Below are 6,733 nucleotides of genomic sequence, written 5' to 3'. Positions count from 1 at the left end.
GCTATTGGAGTCTGTTGGCAGCTCCAACGGCTCCTGCTGGGCCACAACACATAACTAAATGCAATAATTAATTTAAATCTCACACGAGGGCCTAGCGGATTAATTTCCCATAGAAATCACCCTGTAAAACCATTTTTTTCAGTAATCTGACACTCCCAGTAATAAATCACTCCAATTCTTATGTTTCTCTTCAATTATAGTATTTACAATGGTTTTGATTAGTCATAAAAGCATGTACAAGAAGGGAGGATGGTAGGATTTCTTTTAATGACTTCTTTAAAGTCCCATCCAAATGGCAAATAATCAGAAGAAGATGGAAGAGCAAGATGTCGTCCAACCGCCCTGCAGATCCAGACTTTAGATCACTGCATTAGCTCACACAGCTTCCTCTGATCAAACACATTTTCACGTTTATGTTATCAACCCTGGGGGCTTCCACCTGGCTGCACAATCCACTTACTTCAGCCCTCTGAGGAAAATCAGGGACTGCTTCATCACCTGGAATCCTTTTTAGGACAAGAATAGACATGAGGGCAAAGTCAAGAAATGTTTGGAAAGAGAAGGGGAGGGGATCCTATCCATCCTTGTGTTCCGATGTGATTAAACTTTGTCAAATGCCTGATTGTTGATTTCTTTTCTTTCTCAAGTATAAGTGGTTCCTTGCTCAACAGTAGTAACTGTGAAAGGGATCTTGGAGTCCTAGTGGACAACCATTTAAATATGAGCTAGCCGTGTGCAGCAGCTGCCAAAAAAGCCAACACAGTTCTAGGCTGCATAAACAGAGGGATAGAATCAAGATCACGTGAAGTGTTAATACCACTTTATAATGCCTTGGTAAGGCCACACTTGGAATACTGCATTCAGTTCTGGTTGCAACGATGCAGAAAATATGTGGAGACTCTGGAAAGAGTGCAGAGAAGAGCAACAAAGATGATTAGGGGACTGGAGACTAAAACATATGAAGAACAGTTGCAGGAACTGGGTATGTCTAGTTTAAGAGAAAGACGGATTAGGGGAGACATGATAGCAGTGTTCTAATATCTCAGGGGTTCCCACAAAGAAGAGGGAGTCAAGCTATTCTCCAAGGCACCTGAGAGTAGAACAAGTAGCAATGGGTGGAAACTAATCAAGGAGAGAAGCAGCTTAGAATTGAGGAGAAATTTCCTGACAGAACAATTAATCAGTGGAACAACTTGCCTCCAGAAGTTGTGAATGCTCCAACACTGGAAGTTTTTAAGAAGATGTTGGTTAGCCATTTGTCTGAAACGGTATAGGGTTTCCTGCCTAGGCAGGGGGTTGGACTAGAAGACCTCCAAGGTCCCAACTCTGCTATTGTATTGTATTGTATAACTCAAGTTGTTACACAACTTACTGGAAGCAGCAGAGTCCAGATACAAGGTGCATTTCAAGACTTGAGCTTAGATGCAGAGCAGGGCTCGTCAAGATCTTTGGAGGTCATTATCCTATGATAATTTTTAAGGTTTCAATAGAAAACATCTGTAGCCGAGGGTAGAACTGTGGAGTCCATCCTACACTCTGAGCGTGGTTATTTAATTGTAGGCATTTCAGTACCCAATTTGGTGGCATTGTCAATGCAGGTGAATATGGGGTTTGCTGCTAGCTTCTGCCAGTTTTTAAAATTGTTTATTTAGCAAATTTTTATAGCCACCTATCTCACTAAACAGGAATCTGAGCAGCATTGTCTCTCTTGAATGGTGTGTAAATATAGTTTATCTCTATGTGTCTATTGGAGGCAGGTTTTGCTGATGATCTGAAATGAAAGATGAACAAAACTGAAACGAAATACATTTTCTTGCCATAATCTGTTTTTTAGATTTATGCCCTCTAGATGTGGGTCTGCCCTTGGTTTAGAAACAGTTGTGCATTTCTTTTGTATTGGTGGGTGTGTGCTTCTCCCAGAATTCTATTGTTGCACTTCAAATTTGTGTAAAAAAAGCCACATTTCAGTAATACAAAAACTGCTTCAATTTTTGTGAAAACATCGAAATGAAAAGTGGGGTTGAAGTTAATTCTGTCTCTTAGCACCCCAAAATGATCCAAAATCATATCAATATTTCTAGAGATGAAAAGTGAAAGATACTTGCCTCCTGGTGGCTTCCTGTTTCCATTCTTAAAATAGAACAAAAGGACCAAAAACAAGATGTTCCTTCTCGCCCTTTCCTGGGATTTTGCTACATCATTGGATAGTCTTCTGTGTCTAAGCTAAGTTGTAGCCTCTGGTTTTTCAGTCCTCTCCATTTTTGACATGGAAGTTGTAAAAAGGCTATGACTGCAGTAGAGTAAGTAGAGTTGAGCTGAACAGAAGAAATAGCCAAGCTGGGCAACATCTCTGCAATGGGCATCCTTGGAGCCACAAAACAGGTTCAAGATGGCTGCTTTTTGGTCTTTGCCGGCATCATGGAGTCTCTGTATTTGTGCACTGCCCCAGAATGAAGATAGCATCTCTGAACCCATCTCCAATAGGAGCCACAACGAGGAATATCCAACATCAAAGTTGCAAAGCAGATCAGAGAACAGTTTCTGTGTCCTGCTGGCAATGAGCCAAAACCCCTCAGTAAAAGATGACCTAATAATAACTCTGTTATTCTGTATTCCTGTGGTATGTTAATGAGCTGAAGCATTTTAAAGTCCAGAATAGTGAGATAACATTTGGATGTGCTTCAGGCTGATTCCTCCCTAATTCATTGAACTACAAGAAGGAGGAGGTATAGCAAAATCAGATTTGCAAGTTCCCATTATTATAGTATTTCTGTGGAGTTTATGTTTCGGTCTCATCTGCCTAATGGGGTTGACACACTTAAAATGCCTCTGAAATAATGCTCCAACATTGTAGTTATTAGAATAGAATAGAATAGAATAGAAAATAGGGCAGGACAGGATAGAATAGAATAGACTAGCAGAGTTGGAAGGGACCTTGGAGGTCTTCCTAATCCAACCCCCTGTTCAGGCAGGAAGCCCTATACCATTTCAGACAAATGATTGTCCAATCACTTCTTAAAAAACTTTCAGTGTTGGAGCTAATCACAACTTTGGGAAGCAAGTTGTTCCACAGATTAATTGTTCTAACTTTCAGAAAATTTCTCCTTGGTTCTAAGTTGCTTCTATCCTTAATTAGTTTCCCCCATTGCTTCTTGTCCTACCCTCGGTGCTTTGGAGAATAGCTTAACTCCCTCTTCTTTGTGGAAACCCCTGAGATATTGGAACACTGCTATCCTGTCATCCCTAGTCCTTCTTTTCATTAAATAGACAAACCCAGTTCCAGCAACTGTTCTTTATATGTTTCAGCTTCCAGTCCCCAAATCATCTTTGTTGCTCTTTTCTGCACTCTTTCTAGAGTCTCAACATCTTTTTTACATTGTGGTGGCTAAAATTAGATGCAATATTCCAAGTGTAGCCTTAGTTAGTACCAGGGCATTATAAAGTTGTAATTCTACCCTTCTGTTAATGGATTCTACCTCTCTGTTCGTGGATTTTATTTCTGTTGTTAAAAAAGAAACTTAAACTTTGAGATGGAATATTAGATAAAATTCTTAATGTATTTTCTTGGGATAATAACTTCTGGGCAGCTCTGCCTCCACGGTGTCTTTCTCAATCTTTGCCAATGCTGGCTGGAGAATTGAAGTCCACACATCTTAAAATGGCTAAAATTGAAACACTGCTCTACAGCATTTCAGACCCACACTGACCATGCAAATGTATCACTAACTTCATTCCTACTATCACTTCAAGGTGGCGCAGTGGTTAAATGCAGCAGCACTGCAGGCTACTGCTAGATCAGCGGGTCAGCGGTTCAAATCTCACCGGCTCAGGGTTGACTCAGCCTTCCATCCTTCCGAGGTGGGTAAAATGAGGACCCAGATTGTTGGGGGCAATATGCTGACTCTCTGTAAACCGCTTAGAGAGGCCTGAAAGGCCTATGAAGCGGTATATAAGTCTACTGCTATTGCTATTGCTCTTCTCTAAAGTTCTTCCTGCCAGAATAACCATTTGTAAATAACCTGTGAGTTTAATTCACATTTTGTAATAATCCAGAGATTCTTTAAATGTAGTTTGCTGAAATAAGCACAACAGGTTATGTTCATTGGAGGTGCCTTAATTGCATTGTGCTGTCACATTTACTGGAGAAGACAGAAATCAGAAACTAGCACTCTTGCAACAGATTATAAAGATCTATTTTCATTTATTAAGCTCTGTGGCATAGATTGAATTAATTAATTAGCTCCCAGTATGAGAGAAAAATATACCAAAGCAAAAAATGTAACAGCTTTTAATGCACACATTTAGGAGATGCACACAGGAAGCTTCCCCACGCAAGCATGTAGCAAATAATGAGCATATCACCAACTGTTTGGCAGCTGTGCATACAAAACAGATGCTGTGCCTACCATTGGTCACACGGACCCAAGAGCAGGGGGTTGTAACCCTGTTCAAGGACGCTGGAATTGTAGCAACTAGCTATCTGAAAGGATAAGGAAGACTTCATTGCTTCTGCTTTAAAACAGGGGGCTGAAGGCAAGAATTAAGTGCCCCTGCAGTTTTCACCTACTGTTCTTCAGTTAAACATTTAGCTTGCAAGTGATCTACTGTTCACTGGGCTGTCCTGGGGCTGAAACATCAATGCCTCTGCTTTCTCCCCCATCCCTTTATCTTTTCTCCAGTCCCTGCTTCCATGCTGAGCTTCTTCTGGTCCCCGCTGGTTTCAAAGACGTGAAAAGTAGCCAAGGTTTCCTTTCACATGAAGTCAGCCAACTTGCTGAGTGCTGAAATAGCTGCTAAGCAGAGGCATTCATTCAATGGCTTAAGAATGGCCTCCCCCCCCCCACTCCCCCTGCACAGCACATGGCGAGACACACAAGGGTATCTGTTGGAGTGTTTATATACTGTACGTGTGCGTGCATTGGAGGGTGTTTATATATATTTCAACAGACACCTGTGTGTATGTGTTTATGAATACACACGCATGCCCCACACACTCCTTTCTGGATTATTGCAAGCTTTGCATTAACAGCTGGAAAAGATATTAAATGATAGATCTTGCATGTTAATCTCAATGAAGCAGGGAAACGTGGGCTGTTGTTTGTGTATCATTTTATCCCCCTGATTTCACAGCTCCAATTGCCTGCATTTGAATCTCCCATCCACTTATGCAAGGACAGGATTACAAAGAAACATCACAGTTGCATTCATGGTGGATGAAGTTTATTGTTTCAAATAGGATGACCTAGCTGCTGAGATGTCCTACAATGTAGGGTGGAGGGCAGTGGTGTGATTCAGCCAGTTCACACCTATTCGGGAGAATCGGTTGTTAACTTTCTAAGAAGTTCGGAGAACCGGTTGTCGGAAGAAATCTCATTTTGTTTTTTTCCACTTTACAGGGCTAATCCTGTAAGGAAGGCAGGAAGGAAACATTCTGGTGTTGTTTCTAGCCTAATCTTTATTGCCCTGCTTACAGAAACTGCCTCTCCGGTTAGCCCTTGTTACATTCTAACAGTTAAGACGAAGCGCCCATTGACATAAGTGATGTTGAGTTGGCCACGCCCACCCAGTCACATGACCACCAAGCCACACTTACTCAGTTGGTCATTAAGGCAGAGAACCAGTTGTTAAATTATTTGAATCCCACCACTGGTGGGGGGAATCGGTTTTCCACATTAAAAGAAGCCTAAGCCAGGTAAGTGTTGGTTGAGCTTTCAGAATTCTGATTTGGAATTCTTTGAGTAGCCATTCCAACATTTCTAATAGCAATAGCAATAGCAGACTTATATACCTCTTCATAGTGCTTTTATAGCACTATCTAAGGGGTTTGCAGAGTCAGCATATTGTCCCCAACAATCTGGGTCCTCATTTTACCCACCTCATATGGATGGAAGCAGCGGTGAAATCCTCTGAAGTCTGCTACCGGTTCGGACTCTGCTACTGAGCGTGCGCCTGAGGTGCGCCTGCACAGTACTAAAAAAGGAACATTTTGAAGCCTTCTGAGTCTGCAAAGGTAAATAAAACAGCAAGGGGGTGGGAAAATCCGCTGTGCCATGCGATTTAGACTAGCTAGAAAGCAGGGAATTTTACAATTCTTGCTAATACAAATCGTGCATCACAGCTGATTGTTAGAAATACCAATTTTCCTGAAGCAGCAGCATTTTATTAGTACTGGTTGGGACGAACCAGTCTGAGCCAGTAGCATTTCACCCCTGGACGGAAGGCTGAGTCAACCTTGTGCCAGTGAGATTTGAACTGCCGAACTTCAGCTAGCAGTCAGCTGAAGTAGGCTGCCATACTGCACTCTAACCACTGTGCCACCTCAGCTGATAATAAGCATAATAGGCACCAACTAGATGAGGGAGAGCTAACTCTTTGTAGATTTGATTGGTAAGTGATCAATTTTTTTATCAATTTAAAGAACTAGATTTTAAATCAGTATAAGCAAATATATTCCTGCGCTGCTGTTGAGCAGAAGAAAAGACTCAAAAATTTAAAAAAAACAACTTGGTTTGATTGGAACTTCTTTTTGAATTCATTGTGTTTCTTTTTACCTTCTGAAAGACACACACTGCTGCAAAGATCTCCCATCAAATCTTTTCATGTGACATAGATATTTACTTTATTTATGTTGAGGGTTCCTATATTGCCATGTATGAAAAATTTATCATGAACAGCAATTTGCTTGGGAAGCAGTTGAAAGAACTTGGTTTGGTTTCTTAAAAGATCACAAAAA

This window comes from Thamnophis sirtalis, unplaced genomic scaffold (genome assembly GCF_051295495.1).
Source record: "Thamnophis sirtalis isolate CommonGarterSnake01/CBP01778 unplaced genomic scaffold, rThaSir2_p1.2 scaffold_5, whole genome shotgun sequence".
NCBI classification, from domain to species: domain Eukaryota; kingdom Metazoa; phylum Chordata; class Lepidosauria; order Squamata; family Natricidae; genus Thamnophis; species Thamnophis sirtalis.
Note: the sequence above shows the minus strand (reverse complement) of the source record.